General features: G+C 38.6%; 1 protein-coding gene across 2 annotated transcripts in view; it reads left to right on the plus strand.

The window, feature by feature from the left end:
* The first annotated feature begins 4,452 nt into the window (after positions 1–4,452).
* LOC121322850 (neuropilin-2-like) overlaps positions 4,453–22,203 on the plus strand; it is a 141,929-nt gene continuing 124,178 nt past the window's right edge. The window contains exon 1 of one of the 2 annotated variants that reach the window (XM_041263273.1): positions 4,453–4,537. The gene's annotated coding sequence lies outside the window, so the exon portion shown is untranslated. Of the gene's footprint in view, positions 4,538–20,169; positions 20,253–22,203 lie in introns of those variants that run through there. The other variant, XM_041263271.1, reaches the window with a different exon arrangement.

Consider the following 22,203-nt stretch of genomic DNA (forward strand, 5'->3'; position numbering starts at 1 on the left):
TAAGCATATTGATGTGCTGGCATTAAGTAGGTGTGGTGTATTACTTACAAACTTAAGCATCCTCATTACTAGCCCCCTTTTATACATTTCATCACAAGCAAGCTTAAAGAATGTAAGGCAGAATCTCATCCATCCAATTTGAAATGCATCGAGGCTAAACATACACGTGTATTAAAAAAATACGTTGAATTGCATCATGTTGCATTTATTAAAGTACTAAACACAATAGATGGAAACGCAATACTGCAGGTCTATGGAGATTCATGATGCTGTTTACCTTATTAAAGATAGATCAGATAAAAAAAAAAAAAGATCTTGCTTCGTGTAAAGATCACAGAATTTACTGAACTTCGGTTTCATCAGCTTTGTGGCTCACACCAGAAGGGTACTTCATTCCATATCGCTCTCTTCGTTGAAGTTGATCAAAGAGGAGGTACACCAGGGGTATATAAAACCATTTAAATGTTTTGGCCTCTAGTGTTTCACACTAAAATGTAATGTGACCCAACACAAACGTTTGCATTGAGAATTGTTAGGTGCTAAAAGTTTTTTTAAATACTTGATGCGTGAAATGATTAGAAGCATATTATCGTCATTCAGTGCAAAACCTCCTGAGGACTCTTAAGCAGGATAGGACCCTGTTTGGATAAAGGATTACCAAGTGAGCAAAGCTGTGATATGGACCACACACTCCTCCAGGGAAGGAGATGAGACCACTAATCTCATTTTATGTGTGTCTGGAGATGGAGTCTGCCTTGTCACAGGCAGATGTCCAGGTTAAGATTACTGTGCCATTTATTTCCCATTGTTAGGCCACCGTAAGAATAATCCAGCTTTCCTCGTTAGTGCTTAGCCCTTTCCCATTCCAACAGCCTTTGATGCTCTTGGCAGTAGCCTGTATATCATACTACAGTTGCAACTCGGAAATTTAGACAGCTTATGACAGATTTCCTCTTCTGCAGCAACACAAAGCTAATATCTTTGAATTAAAGCTTATTGTTTTGAGCAGCCATTTACAAAGGGAGGTGGAAGTGTAAACATCCCTTTGTTAAATCAGTCTTATAAAGACCTAAACTCACAATGTGACAGTATTTAGATCATTTATATAGCAGCAGCATAACATGTTTCAAATTTTGAATTATATTATTATTATTATTATTATTATTATTATTATTATTACTTGTTTGTTTTTAAATCCTTTCACATTAAATTGGAAAGCCAGCAGGAAAAATACTTATTTTAAGGACTTACTTGCAAAATAAATACATCAATTACAATGAGTATTGTGTTCCATTAGGTTCTATGAACATTGCTGTTCATGGGGAAATAAACCAAATGAGACTCCTCCCCTCTGCACTAGCAATGCTAAACTGCTACCCTAATAAACCCCCTGTGGGTAATCTGCCAGCTACCTCTGGCTAAATAACTGTAACCTGCTCTGAGCATGCCTTTTTGTCCCTTATTGACATCTATGGTAAGTCAGTGACAGTAAACCTTTTACTGACAATTATTTATGGTTATTTAATAGCATTTCCTATTTCCCAGTGTGCTTCAAAGGGCGTCCAACTGTCTACAAACTGCTGGTTTTGACCCCATACAGTTTAAGCTCTAAAAGAATTATTAACGGCATGTTCATTAGAAAAAAGAGTAAGAGACCACATACCAGTCATTTTAAAGAGGCAGTTACTGTCAGTGCAATCCACATTTATTAAATATTTGTATCTGGGCAACTCCTGTTAATTACCACAGATCTACATTGAATTTAGATTACTAAGCTTAATACTTTTTTTTCCCCCTTGTAAAACATATAACAAACTGTAAACTTATGCAGCTTTTCTGAAACATGTTTTTTTATGCTTTGTGTATAAAAGTACAAGGAAATACAAATGTGAGGCAGTTGGACATTAACAGAAAATAGCTTTTATACAAAATGTTTACTGTTTTGACTTATTATGGGCAGAAATCACAAAATAACAACAGTGATGGCAGTAGCACTACAGGTGGACCTGAGAAACTGCAATGGAAACAGTAGAAGGCCTGTCTTAACTATATCTTGCTGAACTGTCTCGCTTCGGTATACCTGAGCAAGACCAGTGGGAACAAGTCCTAAGCAAAGGCCATTTGTAACCCAACCTAATAAGCCTCGCTTCCATTAAGAACATAGTCCATAAAGTCTGCTAATTAAGACAAAAATAAAAAATTCTAACTGGAAGGCGGCACTCGTGGATATGTGAGTGAGATACTGTGGATAAAATGGCACACCCATGTATATTTACAATTAATTAAACCTTGTGAACTTTTTTTCAGGTTTGGCAAAAAGAAGGACGAGAAGGGAAAGCCGGAACAGAAGATTCTTAACAAACAGAAGTCTGAAATGCTAAGTGAGGAGGAACTTGAGAAAATGAAAGAAGAGAGAGAGAGGCAAGAGTCCTATTCATTTTCAGTGTGATTGTTTGGGGAGGTAGCAGAGGGTGTGCATCACTTAGATTTTGGCCAACTAAAGTACTTTAAAAACTAGCTCGAGTCAGACGCTATGCAACATTTTTTGTAGTTTTTTGGCATGAGAGCTAAAACTAGCATTTGGAAACTGGCGAGGGCCGATCTCCAGCATCTGCTTGACACGTGTTGATTGACAGAGCCTCATTCAGTAATTAAACAGTTAATGAATGGGCAGGATGTTGAAGTCCCTCTTTTGAAGATGTTCTTTTCCTAATAAAGGACCTTACCAGTCTCTAATTGTATTTGGACCTCCATCTGGTTCCAATTTTATTCACAATCAGTTCTCCCTGTGACCCCTTCCTGCACCACGTTGTTCGCTGTCAGGAAGTTACCGACTTCAGTTACTTACAGCCCCTAAAGAAGGAAATTATACTAGTATTAGGGGACCATTTTTAACTTTAATGCTGTGCAGACTGCAAAATTAAGCAATTACAAAATGAATCGCCAACTGTCAAATCCAGATTAACCTGACCAGTGATTTACCATGCAAGACCTTTCTGGAGGAGGAGCTACAATCATTGAAACAGTCTAGACTTCATGAGTGTGTCTGAGTAACAATGCCAGTCGGGTTGCTTTTAGCCCTGAGGCTGCAGATTAGGCAAATGGTCAGGAAACTGGATTAATGGCATTTCAATTAAGCAGTCCACTACATGACAACAGGAATACCTAACCATGGTCTAAAGTCGGGGGAGTTAGCAACAGCTTTACCTCTTAGAATACCTTCTAAAGATTGTGTGACTGTCTTATCTGCTCTGAGTACCATGCAAAACAGATCATGTGCTTCAGATATCTGAGAAACAAAAGATTTAATCTAGAAGTAGCAAAAGAGTTCCCACACAGGCAACACCGACAAGGAATAAGAGACACTCTAGATGTATACCCTCTGAGCTTTTGTGTTATTTGCTGAAGCTTTCATATAGCTGGAAAAAAAAAACTGGAAGTAAAATCCAGCCAAGTATTTTTTTTCATGTTCTTTCTTATTTCATGGCAATTGTTCAAAATGGATGGAATTGCCTGTAGTGTGTTTCTTTTTATAAAATAAAATGCTTTAAGTACATGTTGTTAGTGCTATTAGAGATTTTGAAGTAAATGCTTCAGCAGTTAAAAATAATAATAAGTTAATGGCATAATAATCCACAGAGTATTTAGGGTACCAAAGAGCTGTTTTTGCTCAATGGATTTCCGTTTAAGTAAAAACTGAGCAAAATGGGCCTTTATTTAATTTAAAAGGAGTGCCTTCCACAATATCCAAATATAATTGTTTTCACTGGTTCATTTAAGATATTCCCAAACAAGTCAGATTTATATTACAGCAGTGGCTTTGTACAGGTGCTTATTTGTTTTAAATGGTCAGAATCACCTTTTAAACTTTAGATCTAAGAGCTCACAATATGGTTAACTGATAAACTGATTGGATGGGTAGTTATACCCACCTCTGTATGAATTAAGCTTAGTATTAGTCACCAATTATTACAGTATGTTTTAATGTTCAGAATCGCATACTGCAAGCAAAGGATTTCCTTTATAGTTTAGCAAACTGATACATCTGGGTATGAATCTGAATATAGACTATTTTACATAGTTTCCTTCCATTAGCCATTATACATTCCCTGGAATCCCCTGTAGGGGGTGCTGCAGACACCATGCTCTAGGAGGGTTTCTTCTGTCAGTGCAGATATATAACGTAACCAAGCCATAATGTTTGTTTTATTATTGAGCCATAATGTTTTGTTGTAAGGATTGAGGCGAAACACCTGGAGCTGAGGGAGAAGCAAGCCAAAGTGAAATGCGATCCCGTTCCTGCTTGTGGTCCCCCACTGCCTGATTTTGAGGATGATATGGCTGACCCAAACTATGCACGAATCAACAACTTCAGGGAGAAGGCACCGCCCCATTGTGTGTACAGGCCACCCTCCCCACACCTGCCTCCTGCGCCCATTAACTACCAGAGGGACCCTCCTGCAGATCAAGAGCATCTGGAAGGACTCTACGCCAAGGTTAACAAACCTCGAAACCAGCCCGCTCCACATGCTGACAGGTATCAGAAATAGCGATGGTCTTTTTTACAATCGTACCATGATAATTGCATTGGACTAATACGCCCGCCAAAAGAAAGCCAAAAATCAAACTGTCAAATTAGATTATAATGAATTGGTGTGATGTTGAATTGTTTTAAGTCTTCTTTTTAGTGTAACACAATGAGGAAGAATGAGGAAAAATTACCCTTTGAAAAATCAGACAAAACAGATTGTCTTTAAATATTTGGCATGCTCTTTATTTATGGTTGTAGCCCAGAGTCTATGGGGCAGTTTGATTTAATAATTTATTGAATTATCTCAGGGGTTTTTAGACCTCTATTCTGAGCTCAGTCTGCAGGGAGCCCAAGTCCAAGAATGGTTAATCACTAAAAAGATTGCTACCCTAAATACATAAGAGCAGAGAGATTCCCTTAATGTGTTTGATTAAAGAGGACACTTAGATAGGGATGTATTCTGAAAATGAAAAATTATAATTTTGAAGAGCTCTAATTAAATATTTAGGAATTGTAATATTCATGTACAGGTCCTCCCTGGGTCTCTTGAGTTTGGGGTTATGGTACAGGAATCTGCTTTACTCACTACTTGATCATTTATGTAAACATTGAGGAGAGATTAATAAAACACATTATTTCAGTTTAACTGCTAAGAGATATTCTACAGGATCTCTACTCCTTTAAAAAAAACATGAGTACAAGTGACATAATTACCAGTAATGACTTCTATGCAGATCTAAGCAATGAAATATTAGCAGTTTATTTCACTTGTTATTAAAGGATGACACTTTGCATAGCTCAGTAAGTTCTGTCCATATGTTTGTTTGGCAGAAAAGTCTCTGCAGTGTCCTTTTAACTTAACTTCCCATTCTCAGTATTGCATCTGCAGGAGCACTTAGGAAACATCAAATTAAAAGATTCCAGTACACTGCTATAAAGATCACTGAACAAGCTGAACGCGTTGATGCACGCTGCTGTGAAATGATTGAATAAAATAATACCAGATTCAATGCCAGGGCCATTAAGATTGTTTATGATAATGCGATGTTAATAGTTATTTTTTCTTAGGAGTAATTAGTGCATGGTGTACATGCAAAGTCCCATTAGTAACACTGCATAATTAAAGATAAATATAGATTTAAAGTCTGCTTATGTTGTCAATTGTAAAGCTACTGAAGCAACCAATTAAAGTATTTCTTTAAGATACTGTATTTGTTGTTTGTAGTAAAAAAAAAAAAAAAAAAAAAAAAAAAACACATTTATTTTGTCGTATATCTACGAGTTTAAAGCTGGCTTGTGCTACTCAAGATGGCAAGTGCTTGTTCTTCACAAGCATTTTTGCAACGCGTAAGTAAGGTAAAGAATAAATGATGTAGAGTGTATTATAAATACCTATAATGCTTTTCTTTGTGATTGCAATGATAATAATGATATACTGGTAGTAAAATGTATATTTCACTAACCCTGGTTCCCTGAAGAGAAGACAACCACCAACCAGCGAGGTCACATTGGTCGCCCTAACAGGTTCGATGCAAAAGGGGAAATCATTTCCACGGGGTTGACTGCTTAATCCCTCGGTAGGCGGGACCGAGGACGTCACCCCACAGAGGGGCCTATCGGCAGCTCTGACATAAAATGTTCAGTGAGTACCTGACCTGTGGCAAGCATATCCCAAAAGTTATGTTGGTGGTCATCTTCTATTTCAGGTAACCAGGGTTACGGTAAGAAACTTTTCAGTTTGTGGTATTCAGAAACATTCTGTGTGCAGCACACAGCCAGCATATTCATTTGAAATATTTTATTGTTGTTAATAACTCATTAACTTCTTATCATATTTTTGCATTTTATACAATACACAGAACTTTTATAGATCTGTGGTAGAGATGGCTGTAGGGTGACGTCAGACCAGAAACAGAGACCAAAACACAAATACTGGCGGGTGAAACTGAGACGCTACAGCACTCAGCGTTCTATTAAACAAACAAAAGTAAATGTTTTAACAAAACAAAACACTTCAAACAAAATGGCACGTTGGCCAAACAAACAAGCAAATGGAACAAAATAAGTATATTGCTGGTGTAGACCCATTTAGCAATTGTTTGATATTTTATGATCTAGGTTACCTCCTCTCTTTACTCCTGTTCACCACTCTCTGAGCACTCTCCTCCCATTGCAGCCAAAGCTGCAGGTTTATATAGTGGTGACCGAGGGATTAACTTGCTATTAATTATTGTGTTAACCCCTCAGTCACATTCTGCATGGGTTCACTATGGATGCGTGACTGTCAGCTAATTATATTATGTAGCTGATCAGCCACGCATTCCCACGAAGTAATTAAAAAACTAAAACATTAACAAATAATGGTGGCGACTTTTCGTCAATGCCGCAAACAATAATAATGCAAATACTGGCTTTCTGCCATCATATATACATAAAATCATAATACAATAATAATAATAATAATAATAATAATAATAACAGTGCAGATATATACATAGGGGCGGGACAGTCTGCCATAATCTCTAATTAAAGTTTGAATGCTAAAAAGTGAATTTGTGAAATGCAGATTTTAGAGATGGCATTTTAGATTTTAAGGTCAGTCATATAAGATTAATTAGACGTCACAGTCAGGCAATAAAATAAACTTCTGGAGTTGTAAAGGGCAGGCAACCAACACTTAATTCCTTTTTAATTTCAGCAAGAACAGTTGATTCTTCTCAAACTACCCTCCACCCTCCCACACACATGCTCAATGTATTGTTATTTATAGAGATTTGGTTTTCTCTTAGAGTCTTGTTATGCTAATTAAAAATTGATTGTTGAAGTAATTTTTTGTATAAATACTTGTAGTTTAATGCATCTTCAGATTCCCCAAACTATAAAGGAAGGTTTTCAATAATAATAATAAAAAAAAGCTTTTTATTATTGGAATTACCACACCCATAGTACAGTATTTGCCTAATTCTGCTCCAAACAGGAATATTCACTGTATACACAAAACTGATCACAAAAAATCGCCCCACCTTGAACCAAAAAAGAAACACATTACTAAGAAAAAGATGCATGAACAAGTGGTATGCAAAAGATTGATTACAAGTGATTGTCCTTGGGTTATCTAATTTGTAGTAATACAATACTTCAATAACCCTGGGTCAGTTGTTTATCGCTATATCCGTCAACTGCCGTAATAGACTTAGTATTGTATTGGGTTTTATTTGAATTTACATGTCATGTTAACTTAATTGTGGTAGAGTTTCTCTAGGTCTAGTGGAGTGCAGGATGTGCCCCATAGCCTGGAGGTCGCCTGTTCGAGTCCAGGCTATTCTATTGCCGACCATAGACGGGAAATCCCAGGGGGTGGCGCACAATTGACCAAGTCACCCGGGAGGGTGGTCTTAGATCGGCCAGGGTGTCCTCGGCTCATTGTGTATCAGTGACCCCTGTAGTCTGGCCGGGTGCTTGCGGACTTGCCTGTAAGCTGCCAAGAGCTGCATTGTCCTCCGACGCTGTAGCTCTAAGGTGGCTGCATGGTGAGTCTGCAGTGTGAAAAAAGCGGTTGGCTGATTGCACACGCTTCAGAGGACAGCGTGTTTGTCTTCGCCGCTCCCAAGTCAGCGCAGGAGTGGTAGTGGTGAGCTGAGCCTAATAATGATTGGATTTGCTAAATTAGGAGAAAATAATAAAATAATTAGCAATTTTACAAAATATGAAAAAAAAAAGAAAAAACAGACAGTAGGCTGGTAACAGGTTTTATACACACACTCATGCGCTCATACGTTCCCTCTTTCTCTCACTCTATCTCGACTTCTTAAGAGAAGCTTGCTAAAAATACATAATGATAAAACCCTTTCATACAAAATGTCAGAGCCCTTTTGCCTATGTTCTGTGCTGCAGCTGGCATGAGCAAGATCTGGGATTGGAAGCTACTACAAGCCTTTGGAGAGGGAAGCAGGAGAGCTTTTAGAAAAGTTACTATAACAACCATAGCACCACTAGGTTTTTTGTGTCCAATTAGAAGCAAATAATTGTCTAATGAAAGAGGTAGGATGCAACTGCATCAGCAGCTGTAGCAGGAAGGAAAGGGAAAAGGTATTGTAAAAAGTTACAGTACATTAGCCAGGGCACTATATACTGTGTTCTGTATGCAGACATGAGTGAGTTAAGCAGTGCTAATTGGAGTGCTTTTCCATTTTGAGTAAAAGGGCTTCATAGTTAAGTTGAAAAGGGGTTTCATGTGAGTACAATGGGTTCAAACTGTTAGGTTTTTTTTTTTTTCTTCCCCGGTTGATGTGTCTCACCGACAGAATTATAAATTAATCCAGAAAAGCTTTTAGCGTTGATCCGGAGAGTTTTGAAGTGCTCCTTACTGATTTCTTTCAGGGCGTTAATTAATCTGCTGGTTCTGTTTGATTGAGTACTTGGAGAAAAGCTGAAGCCAGATTAATGGGCTGCTAGTCTTAAGTGTGTATTTCGCTCTCCTTCTCTCTCCCAGGTAATGATGGAGGATGCTTGTTTTAATGCATTTGCTACATCTAAAATCACCGGCCATTTCTGTAATGCACCAGGCGGGGAGCTAAACAAGCACAAGAGACATTAGTAATCGTTGAAGATTGCAGAGTGGGCAAATCATGCTTAATTTGAGAGAGCCAGCAAAGTGTCGTTCTTCATCTTGCAGTTATGGACAGCACACACGTTTGTCCATCTGAATTGGATTGTCGCTCTCCAGAGAGCATAGCTAAAAATAATCCCCACTCCCCTAATTAAAATAATCACCAACTGTCAACACGCTGCATCAATGTCCCTGCACCCCGCCCCCCCATATCCACTCCCGTTGCTTCAAAAGTAATTTGTAGCCTAGCAACAAGTTTCTCTCCATTAAATAAAAAGCTTGGGAAAATTAGTTTTTTTTAGTAAGTTCAGTTCCTTGACAATAAAATCTGTGAGAATTTCCATTTGAATATATTTCAGATATATGCATGAAGAAGATGTGTGGCAAAGTAAATGTTTATAACAAGGTGTTGTGCACATAACAAAATCAATGGGTCTTTTTTCAAGATGTCTAAGGCTTGGAAGATACTGTATATTCTGTCTTTTGAAAGCTTTCACTCTATGAGATTAAAAAGGAGACCCTATAGAAGTGACACAAACAAAGATCTGGGCTGACTAAATGTTTGCTCGTTTGTGTCTCTCATTCAACTAAAATTTCATTTTCATCCACTTCTGCACAATAGTATGGTAATCAGTTTAACCTCTGCACCATTCAGAGATGTGGATTTTGAATCCCAGCACAGTTGGCTACTTAGCAGTACCACGTATTTCTGGACCTCGGTTGTGCAAGCCTACAGGGGCACTCATCAGTAACAAGATGTGCAGAAACCCATTGAAAGAATGAAGAGAATAGCCACCATAGTCTTTCATCTGTAACCTTGTGGCTCTCTGTAAGTAGTGGCTACAGAAAGAAGAAAATACATATCAATAGAAACAGCTGTAGTGTTGCTTCAATCTGTCCGTCCCCCGTCCCCCAAAATAGGAGATCTTTCTAAATAATGTAATGCCATCTTTATTTTTGTTACAATTGTAAAAGCCGTTTCAAGTGGTGTCACTCCTTGTTAGGAAGTTTTCCTCCAAGCTGTTGGAAAAGTCTGCCTTTTGTTGTCAAACTCCATTTGAGAAAATGTCACTAAACTGGGGAAGAGTCATTTAATCTATACAAGAGAAGATGGAAGAGCACACGTTTTACTGCCATTTATATTGAAACTGAAAAGCATCTGCAAGTTTTGTTTTTTTCTTTCCTCATTTTTTACACAACTGATACCGAAATTGTTATATGTAATTTTTCCCACTGTGCTTATCACTGGGCAATACTGTTTGTGTTCTTGCAGTAAAAAAGAGGTATAGAAACCATAGCAGTAGATGACAAGTAGTACCACTATAAAGTCAAATAGAGCTATCGGTATGATGAAAAAGTTGATGACTGTAACATTATTAACAGTTGTACAGAATAGTGTAGAAAAATAATTATAACGTAATTACTTCATAAGCAATACTGATAGAGTCTGATACTCTCAAAAACTTAAGATAGTTAATGTTAATACCAAGTTTCATGACAACTGGATAAGTAGTTCTCCAGATATGTGCAGTGTATACAGATGGAGGGACAGACAGACAGACAGACAGATACCCCCTATATATCCCCAGAACCTGATATTAGCAATAGCTTTTACATACTGTAAGTGATTTCTTTGTGGAAAAATCTGTGAAGTGTAACATCATAGCAGATTTCTTCCCCAGCAGGGGATAACAAATCATTTCTGGAAGGTCGCTTTTGCATGTAGTCTAATGTCTAATTTTTAATGTTTCTCAAAAATGTCTATCACCTACTGGGAATGCTTATCCCTGAAGAATGGGATGTAGTGGAGGTGCACATACTGTATGTCACTATTTAGCGTTTTACATAAACCTGCAACTAGAAAGGTGACCACAAGTTTTTGCAAGTTCAGTATCTATGGATATATTTTGGAACTTGTCCATGCTTCTGTACAGTATGTCACGCTTCCATTTCTTAATTTACATAAAGTCTATCTAGGTCACTGTGGCAAAGTGGTTTGCAGTGCACAGGTGTAGAGGTGATGCAGTGCTCGGGAATGATTTGACACAACACAGTTCATGGTTAAACAACTCTTTATTTTGCTGGGTTGCGTCCTCGCAACACTTAAATAATAATAAACTGGCCCTACGCAGCAATGTGTATGGCACAGCTAGGCCACGGGGGTTAATTTCCGTAAACAATATTCACAAACAAACAAGCACAACACTGTCACAAGTCCAGAGTGAATGCTGTTAGTGCAAGGGGTGAATTACAGGTTTATTGTGCACAATGGTGACATTTGCTGGCAGTTATCTACATCTCCCAGATATTAGCCTTCTATAAACGACAAACGTAACAATTTAATAGACAAAACAACACACGTAAACTCATGGTTTCTTTTTACAACACAGTACTCCTTCACTGGTCCTTTCGTAACCATAACAAAGGAACAGATTGCTTTGCCACACCCCCTGATATACCCTTTGGTAGCAAGTGCAGTCACTTTTTAAAGCGATGATGTCTGGTATTGTGACTCTACATTGTTAACATACATTCTTTTAATCTTTGTAATCTTTGTATTCATACCAATTTGTATTGATTTATCATATATCTTTCCCAGGGTATCTTTTAGTATTAATGATCAAGCTGTCCTAGACTGAATAACCCTTTTTTTAATATATTTTGTAGTACCACAACTGAATTAATCTGCCATTTCTTAGCTGCCTCATAAAACATTAAAATAAACGCCAATGGAAATGAGTCTTAACAGCTGTGACTAGCTGATATGCTGCGGGTAGCCTAGGAAACCTTATAGAGAAAGAGTGAATCATGACAAGCTGTAGTGGGAACAGTTATGGTTCATTATTATTCCTACCTGTTGTCTTTAATGAGCATTTGATCCGAGCACCATGTAGGTTCATTACAGGACCATGGCCACTGACATTTTCTGAAATTATTAATATATATATATTTTTTAACTCAAGCCAATGCTGTATGGTAGCTCTGCTGGTTACAGTATGAATTGTGTAATATCTGGGCGACTTTCCAGTTTGTTGCTTTGATCCTACAGCCAGACGCATTACCTCCTCCAGTTTTGTACAGGCTGGCAGACAAGTGTTTTCGAGGTGTAATAAGTCAATGGTCTTGCCCCTTCATATGTCTTTGACCTACTGTCTGTTTACAATCCCAGCTCCACACTGCATTCACTTGATGCAAATTAGTTACAAATTCTTAAAGCCATACTGCTCATATTTTTTATCAAAGCGTGCTTACTTATTGTGTTTACCTGGTATTTTCTTAGTGTATGTACAGTAGGCCAACATTGTACCATTGCAGGGGTTAATGTGATATGTCTAACTAGGCTAAATGTGTCATCATTTAATTTAAAACATTTTTTTTTTTGTAAAATATTGTATGGCTCTGCTGGGCATCTATTTGAGTGAACTCAGTCATGAAAGCTGCTTTATAGTTCACCAAGTTTTGATTGCAGGTGGATTCACAGGTTGTTAAATCATGATTAAGGTTGCTTTTGGCAGCTTCAGCCTGTCTGCAAGAAAGGGGTAAAAACACATATAAGCAACACATAGGTTGTTTTTTTTTTTTTTTAAATACCACATCTAGTAGGGCTTTTCTTTTCTTTGGTCAACCACTCTGGATTGTTCCTGCGATTTGGGCTAGTGCTTCTTAATACTTAAATCTGGACTGTTGGTTGTTGACAGGCAGCATTGATTGACAGTTATACCAAGGCGTTTTACAGTCCATTTCTTAAATGAAACTATAAATTTTGAAAGCAGCGAGGCCCTCGTGAAAGCAGGCAGCATCATTGTTGAAAGATGCATTTCTTCCGGGATTTATGTGGCAAAGCTTCAAGCCATTATTTGCAGAGCACTTAAGATTTGCTGAGCTGACTTTTTTTCTGAGCAAAAACCATTACAAATGAAAAATTGCATCTACAATTTCTTCAGATTACAGATAGTCTGGTGCAGACAATACAAGCAGAGCTATGGAGTGCTAGCCAGTCACTGTTACCAGTAAGCTCCCTGGTAAAGCAGTCTTCCACCAGTTCGCATTATGCTATGCTGATGATGCCCAGATTTTCCTCTCCTTTGCCTTCCTCCCATATCTCTACCTGTCTCTCTGCCATCTCCTCAAACTCAGTCTCTCAAATTCAGATCTCCTTTTCTTCCACCCTCTTCCTCCCCTGCTGCTGATCTCTCTATCTCTATTCCACTTCAATCCACCCTCTCTCCTTCCTCATCTACCAAAAACCTTGGTGTCACCCTTGACCCCTCCCTCACTCTCAGCACCTCTCTACTGTGGCACACACCTGTCGTTTCTTCCTCAGCAACATATGCAGAATTCGCCCCTTCCTCACCGACTACTCCACATAACTCCTAGTTCAGACCCTGGTACTGTCCCACCTTGACTACTGCAGTTCCCTCCTGTCCGGCCTTCCTGCCTCTGCTACCTGTCCAATCCAGCTCATCCAAAACTCTGCTGCTCGCCTTGTCTTCTCACTTCTCCCTTCCCCATTTCTCCCACGCTACACCGCTACTCCGCTTTCTGCACCGGCTCCCTATCACTGCTCGCATCCAATTCAAAACTCTTGTACTTGCCTATCGCTGTCTTGGTCATTCTGCTTCCTCCTATCTCCAGACTATCATTTCTTCTTGCACCCTCTCTCGTCTGCTCCGCTCTTCCACCTCCAGCAGACTAGCTGTACACCCCCTCTGCTCCCCGTCCTCCAGAGCCCACTCCTTCTCCACCTTTGCCCCTCAGTGGTGGAACCTGCGGGGCGTGTCATCTTCAACCTCTGTCTCTATCTCCCGCCTGTCACTTAGCAGCGAATGCACGCACCCACAAGCAACTACCCTGTTACATTTGGTGGCAGCAAGGGATTCGCTGTGTTTCGCCAAGCCAAGGCAGGACATCAGAGTGTGATTCCAGAGGACCCTGGTGAAAGAGCTGATGCTCCAGACCCCTGAACATTTTTTTGGCGGGGACGATCAGCAGCCACTGGAGGCACTGCTTATTGAGCCAGAGAGGGGAGCCAACGGAGATGTGGGTGAAAAGCCATAGAGGGAGGAGCTGGAGCCCCGAAAGCCGGAGTGGGAAGAGTTACCGTCCTCAAAGGCAAAAGTATGAGGCGCTATCTTCCTCAAAGGCCAGAATAGGCATGAGTGGTTACCTCCTGTCTGAAGAGCCAGAGGAGGAGCATTGGTCCATGAAGGAGTAGCTGCCAGTCCTAAACTTACTTTCTCAACAGCAGTGGTCAAATGTAACATTTTGACTATTGTAAAGCCCACGTAGCTCCCTCAGGAAATTACCGGCCATTCAACAATCCATGTTGTTAAAAACCTGCAGCAAGTGTAATTCTCCATCTTTATACTAATTTTGGTTTCACAAACTTTGATAAACACTGTTCTTAAAGAACTAAATCAATAGTGGTCCTGTATATTATGTTAGCTTGTTGGTTTCTTCGGAGCAAGGAAAATAAATATGCCTACCCTTTACTGTAAATACTCAAGTTGGGACTGCAGATTAAAATAAAAAGTGGTGACCAAATGAACTGTTGCAGCCAATGTATTCCCCCCCCCCCCCCCCCCGCTCTCCTCTTCTGCGGGTCATAGTGCAGAACACACTTTATTTTAACACTGCAGCAAGTGAACTGTATGATTAAGAGTTTTGAGCCATAGGCTGTGTGATTTCTAATTAAACATTGATAGTGTTATTCATTTGGACTGCCTAGTGTGTGCTCAATCAAAATGGCAGCTCTAATTATGTTCCCGGGATTAGCTAATGGATTTTTGGAATGATACACTCCGCAATGCATTTTCCTGCAGTCTGGAGGTTTCTCTAGGGCACTGTGATAAAGAAACTTCATAACTGCTGGCCGTCACAGAGTTCCTGTCATGGATCAAAAGCTGCTGGAACTCAGTTCTTTAACCCTTGCAGTGCCTGGGGCTGATTCTAAATCCGCCCATTTAATTGGACGGTACTTAGAAACCAGTGGGAATGAACAAATGTACTGGAGCCTTGTAAACCTTAGTGAAGTAGGAAGTGCTGGCATTGCTTGGATTTTCCATTAATTTAGTCTGAAGTTGACCCCGTAGTGATATGGTTAAGAATGCCATCTTCTAAATTATGACTGGGCCATCTGTAGAGTACATAAATCATCTTTAGTTAACATGACACACATTTTGTTGCAAATTTGCTTTTCTTCTAATTGAAATTGTACAGTCATCTTTACTTTAATAAGCAATATGTCGTGTCTTAAAAAAAACTGTCAAGATCTCACATGAAGACAGTTATGGTAAAAATAAATTGTATTATAAAGTTATTAAATAAAGCCTTTATTGGCTGAAAGTATGATTTAAAACAAAATTAAAGTCCCTCCAAGTTGCCTATTATTGCTTTGTGTGTATGGCACGCAACATCATCACTGCCCTCCATCTGTTCTACTAAAGATGTTTTGAGTGTTCATTTCTTTTTCCAGGATGTGTATACTTTTCAAATTCAGAGCTGTAGATTACTGGTACCTAATCACATGCTGTGCTGTAGGTATTGACAATGTCGACCCAAGGGACTTTTTCGACCTGAAAAAAGAAACAAGGACCAGGGGTCACAAATGGAGATTAGATAGGGGCATTCAGAACAGAAAATAGGAGGCTTTTTTAACACAGAGAATTGTTGCAGTCTGGAACCAACTCCTCAGTAAAGTTGTTGAAGCTGACACTCGGGGATACTTCAAGAAGCTGCATGATGAGATCCTGGGATCAATAAGCTACTTACAACCAAACAAGCAAGATGGGCCGAATGGCCTCCTCTCGTCTGTAAACTGTCTTTTTTCAACTTCAAAGCCGTAAAGGCTATCTCTGTATTCTTTCCTTCTGCCTGAGTAACAGTTTGTTATGGAAAGTTTGTTGAAATTAATCTGTTCAGCAACAAAAATAGCTTGAAAAGTATTTGCATAACCTCTCCCACATTAACTCTGGTGACACCATCCCGGCACATTATATACTTTTTTGTTTGTTGTTGTTTATTTAATGACGTTTCACTGCAATTGGCACTTCCAAGCCCTGTCTAGTTGTGACTATAATCGTTTAACACTGTGTCTCGGTTCAGTAAACAAATACATGGTCCTTTGTTTAAAAATAGAGACCATCTCTCTTGTGTCATGACTCCATTTGCCAATTTCAAAGCACTTTTGATTTCAGTTTTGGGTTCAGTTTATTTCAATCTGTCCAACTTGCACTGATGTTGTTAGTTACCTGTTATTCCCCAAAATGCATATGGAAAATGATTAAAAGAAAGAGCATGATCATGTCTTTTTAAACTATTGAATAAGACCTAATGGTATACTTTCAGAAAAAAATGACCATGCAAGTGAAGCTTTTAGAAGAGTGGTAAATTACTTGCAGGCCGTTGGAGAATGAAATGACATTTTTATGATAAAACCTGTTCTTTGTCAGAATCAATAGATGACATTGATAAAACTGTTGTTTTTTCTGGTGTTCCATAAATCCAGAAAACTAGCCATAAGGGAAAATTTGCGTGAGGGGAAAATGCAGGAAGATGCATGTCAGCATAACTTTGTCCTCTCAAGGCAAGACACATGATTTTTTTGTTGAACAAAGAGCATTTATGACAGTTAATCATCTGAAAGAAAACAAAAAAGCAGAATTAAAAAAAAAAGTTAAACTGGCAGGCATTGTGCGTTTGTAGTGCTTTTCATTATAAATCTTTCTACTGAAATGTCACTTTTAAGCAGTCTTAACCCTGTGAGTTCTCAGTTGTTGGCTGATTACAGTCTGTTTTTATCTTGTAATTTGGGGAATATCTGCCGGGATGTTTCTTCCCCTACTGTGATATGCAATCATGCTTATTCTTTAGATACCAGCAGATTGCAGTTGGGGTAAAAAAAAAAAAAAAATGTACAAAAATAAATACATGAAAAGTCTGACTGACGACTGAAAACCCTGCCTGCAAGGAGCTGTGAAAATGGACTGCTGCGTTGTTATTAAAACAGAGATGTGTCAGCGTATTAAAACCTAGGAGACTGAAATTCCTGATGAGATGCATAAAGTTTCTGGCTGCCGGTCAGGTAGGCATGGGGGTTGTCTTTCTTCTCTGAAAGCAAGAACAGTATCACCCTGAGGGGAATGAAAAGTACTGATTAAGACTTTGCCAGCACTAGAAAAATATAAGAGAGCCTGCAGACTTCACCTCCCCCCTCAGGTGTCTTCATCATTGGGGTGTTTTTAGTATTTCGGTCCTTTGGTTGACGGATAAAATGGTGGGGGGGGGGGGGCATATCATAGCATGCCATTGGTTCCCTAGGTGTTGTGTTTACACAACACAATTAGTCTTAGCTTCATGTCTTGGTAATTAAGAGCAAAAAGAGCTTCCATTCTTCTCAGTTTCATGGGAGGCACAGCACAAACACATGTCCTGTTATTTTGTACAGCTTGAAGTTGCACTGTTTTTTTTTTTGTTTGTTTTTTTTTTTTGTCAGCCCCCAGTAGCATCATCCATTTGGCATGCTTGGCACTCTTAGCAGCTTGTTAACACGAATCTGGAAAAGTACATATAAAACAAAACAGAAAAAAAAACAGCAGGCTGATATAATCTTGAGTGTTTCTTTTGTAGCGCCTACTCACTCTGAGTCCATCATCGTCTAGCAATAGTTAAACATTCCATTAGCATTGCGAATGAGTTGATCCACTGAAAGTAAGTTCTGTTTAAATTAGATTTGACATGTTTTACTGTCCTGTCTCCAACTATATGAATCTTAAAACTCGGAACTCGGAAACATTTATTAGCAGCTCATTTTTTGTACCCGTGTTTAGAGTGTTATTTTAATCTATTTAAAGTCTATTCGGTACTATTTAGAGATCACAAATATGTTGTCCTAAGTCTTTCAAAATTCCATTTTAAGTAAAAACAAGGCTATAAAAGGTGAGGATGAAACAAAGGTAAATAATCCACTTTTAGCTGTTCATAATTTATCTGAAATATTTGTGGTGAGACCCTGGTAATATTTCAGACATTTGATTCCAATTTTTTTTTCTTTCTTTTCAAGAGTTTGTCCTTTCCGGTCAGCTGTTGTAACAACACCGTGGTGGTATTTGTGTTGCACATGCATTCAGTCCACCAACAATGGATGATGGGGCACTACTGAAACTCCACCTGGTTGACAGATCTTCACCAGCCTGTGCTACAGCACCTGTTGAGTCACTTGCCACCACGCAGATGGCAAGTTTGTGCACACTGTCAGTGCAGCTTGCTGCCTTGTAATGGGAGTCATCTGCTTAATCCGGCTCTGATGGTCGCTTAGCCGAACATCTCAACAGCGATGCTGTTTTTAAGTAGCTGTGGGGCAAGTTTGTGAAATGAAAACAGCGTGACTTCTCTCGGTAACAAGCAATAAAATAAATACCTTCTGTCTCAAATACTTGAAAAATTGCTTGGACTACCCATGATGAATGGAAGTCTTTGTTAATAAAACCTTGCAGCAGATAGGCAGATGGCTTTGTGTTTTGTAGAAAGCATTTTGTTTGAGAGTGAGGAGAGTAGCAAAGGTTGTTTTTGATGTTTCCCGTTCCTGTTTTGTAATTTAATTTAGGTGGCTTTCTATTCAAAGGTCTTGAGTTTCACAGTCGTATAAAACAACAACAACTTCTCGTATGGTGTGTCAACTAAAAAATTATTTTTAAATTGCTGCATCGCTAGAAAGGCATCACTAGAAAGTAGAAATAAACATTGAAATGCAGCATTTCATTTTTCTCTGTGCATGGCTGTTATGTACAAGTTACTGCATTATTTTTTTCTTTTGACCCTGTGTTTGTGTCTATACTCCTGTAATATATAACCAACATTAACCATTGATTGCTGTTCTGGCTTCAGTGTTATGGTAGTTTTTTTTTTTTTTGTTATTCTCTAATAAAAGTGTGATAAGTTCAGTCAATATAAAGGTTTCACTCTAGTAGTGTGTTTATCATTTTTCTCAATTACAGTGGTGCCTGTTGTTCTTTGTACACGTTGTGACTCTTAAACCAAATATTGTTCATGTACTTCTGCAGAGGTTAAGCTTGTGTACTGCACTGTTCTTTCATTGCAGATTTAAATGTACTTCTATGAGAGACTAAGAGTTTGTACTGCTGAATATAAAACGGCAGGATTTCTAAAAAATGTATTTCTTTTGGAAGGGTTTCAAAAGAGTTCCAGGTCGACGTAAATAAATTAGTAAATAAATTAGTAAATAAATTAAAAACAAAAAAAAGCTGGATATTACTAGAACCTAAACTACAAAGCATTTTGTCTCAAATCAACAGGAAAAAAAAATGTTTAGATTTTATTGACTAAAGAAACTGTGCCGTCTTATCAGTAGTGTATGAAAGCCTCTTCTGACCATTGATTTACAGCATATAATATCATATTGCATTTTGTGCATGCATATATTCATGTGGTAGTGATTGAATTTAAATGCAGTGTTTCAATGTGGCACATATATTTTAATAGCTGTCAGAAGTTTAGTTGAAATTCATGATTCACTGTGAGTACAGAATTAGGCTGTCACTTATCTACTTTTATGCTCAGAGAGGCATGATGTTTTTAAGGGATAGTAAAAAGTATCTTTGCTTCTAGTTGGAAGAAGAATACGATAATAATACGATTATGCTGTAAGTTATGTTGACAACTTTACTTCCTAAAAATAATTAATTAAGCAGAATATATGGTAACATTAGGCAGTGCCTGCGTCTTGAGAAACCTGGCTATTCAGAATCACGTTAGACTACACCAGTGGGTTAGTTGCTTCAAAGGATTGACATGAAAACTCTGGTTCCTAGGCAATGTTTGTTTCTGGATTTATTTTGCCAACAAGCTGAAGAGATCACAGAAAGGCAAAGATGCCTTGTATTTACAGTGGGAAAGGTCATTGTTTGCCTTGAGATTCCTCTACCGTTCATTGCTGTGCTTCTCTTTGTGATTCACAGCGGACAGGGCACAGCCAGTAATGTAGACCGGATCCAACAATTGAGGAAGGAGTATCACCAGGCCAGAAGAGAGGGGGTCGCTCCCCCATACGAGGAAATTGAAGGAAGACGGAGAGGCCCTAGCTATGAGCCCAGGGTAAGTTTAACTATTTATATGTGCAAGTTTTTTCAAATATTTTCTTTTAATTGAACATACTTCAACTGGGCAAAAGCTAGTGTTTCATAACTTGCTGTCTAGAAGACAGAGACACAGTGCAGCCGAGGTGAGTCGATTTACCGTGGTTTAGGTCGTTACGGTATTGACACCGACCCTGTTATGCTGTAGGGGTGGAAATAAGACTCCTGTTGCATAGCAATACCTGGCTTTCTCACATAGCTTCACATTTGAACATTCCAGTCACTTCTACCTTCCTCTCAATCACCATCATCACCGTCGTTATGCCCTTGCATTAGTCTGCTGCAAACCTCAAACACATTGGTTATCCCAGCTACACTGTCAGAAATAGGGTTAAATAATAATGTCAGCATCTGTGATGATCCTGCCAGCCTTAGCAAAGTGTCTGAGAGAATATTCTGCATGTAACTGTTAAAAAGTAGCTGTGTATGCAGGTGTATTATCACAGCTAAAACATGAAGGTAATACAACTTGCCAGATGCATCAAGTAAAAATAGAGAAAACACTGCAAAGAGCTGAAGAAAAGTTAGATACAAAGGTTGAGCAGCATAGCTTGTAATAAATGCTATCTTCACTCGCAGGGATGCATCTTTAAGATTTTATTGTAATGCTGCCTTATAAAAGCTACAGTAATACAACATGTATTGTCTTATTCATAGCTGTAGTAAATGTAATAGTCAGTTTATTTTAATTTGTGTGAACTGAGTACTGTATATTGGTAATGGTTTTGGAGAAAACTGTCAGTGACTCAGTTTATTAGCACAGACAAGCGATTGCAGTGGGAAAGCCTACTTGTTCTCAAAGTAGTTTTGTTTAAACAAGTTATTTACAGTATTCAAAACTTTTTGGGTAAGTGAAAAAAATCTTTTGTAATAACATTTGGAAGTTTACTTGTGCAATACCATGTGAACGCTAGACAGAAATCGATAAAAACAATCTTTGCACTCTCCATGTCAGACTTCAACCTGTCCTTGGTGAACTTCCTGCCTTGAAAACACAACTGTTCTCTTGCACTCTTATGGTGATCCTCTCTTGAGATCTGATGCTAAGCAGTCCCTGTTAACATTTTTGTATAACAGGATAGGAAAAAAAGAGAGTGGGGGATCTGTGAGTATAAGAATATATACAGTAGTTTGATGGGTTTTTCTTTTTTTTCTTTTAAGGAAAGTCTTGTTCATTTCAGACCTCGTAAATGCTGCCAGCTCCGCAGTTTTAACTTTGGAAGCCAGAACTAGATACTTAAAATAATTTAAAACCTTGGCACCATAGCAAAATACTTTTATATAATTGGATTGATGTATTGTGGACGCTTTGTAAACACTTCTTGTGGTATCTTGGGTTCAGCATGCTCCCAAAGGGAGTCACTGGTATAAGCATGTTTGAAATCTGTATTGTTGAACCCTCCTGCCTGATGAAGTTTAGTGCTACAGTAGCCCTTTTGGTTGCTCAAGTAGACTTGATCAATAGAAGTATCCACCCGAATAGGTCACACAGATCCAGATTTACATTTGGATATATTCTGATCAACTGTATATTATAATTTAAAGTTTAAAACCAGTCATTTTGCAGAGGAAAAGGTGTAATTTAACTGTAAGCTTGCTCTGATTGTTGGCCAATTTCAGTGATGTATTTCTACAGCTGACCTAGCAGCATAACAAACAGGGTATCATCAAAGACAGAAATGAAAGTATTCTAGTGGGTTTTTTTTTTCTTCCTATAAATTAGCACTTGCAGCCATGTAGCAGAGTGAATGGACTGTATTGTGTTAATGCTCGCATGACAGATGTCCAGGGCACATCATTACTTGAAAGAGGTCAAACATGCACCTGTAACAGGAGTTACTGTTCTTTCCTTTCATGCATTTATCAACCAGGAGTGAAATCCGTTGTAGACACACAAAGTCAGACAGTGT

This window comes from Polyodon spathula, chromosome 11 (assembly GCF_017654505.1).
Source record: "Polyodon spathula isolate WHYD16114869_AA chromosome 11, ASM1765450v1, whole genome shotgun sequence".
NCBI classification, from domain to species: domain Eukaryota; kingdom Metazoa; phylum Chordata; class Actinopteri; order Acipenseriformes; family Polyodontidae; genus Polyodon; species Polyodon spathula.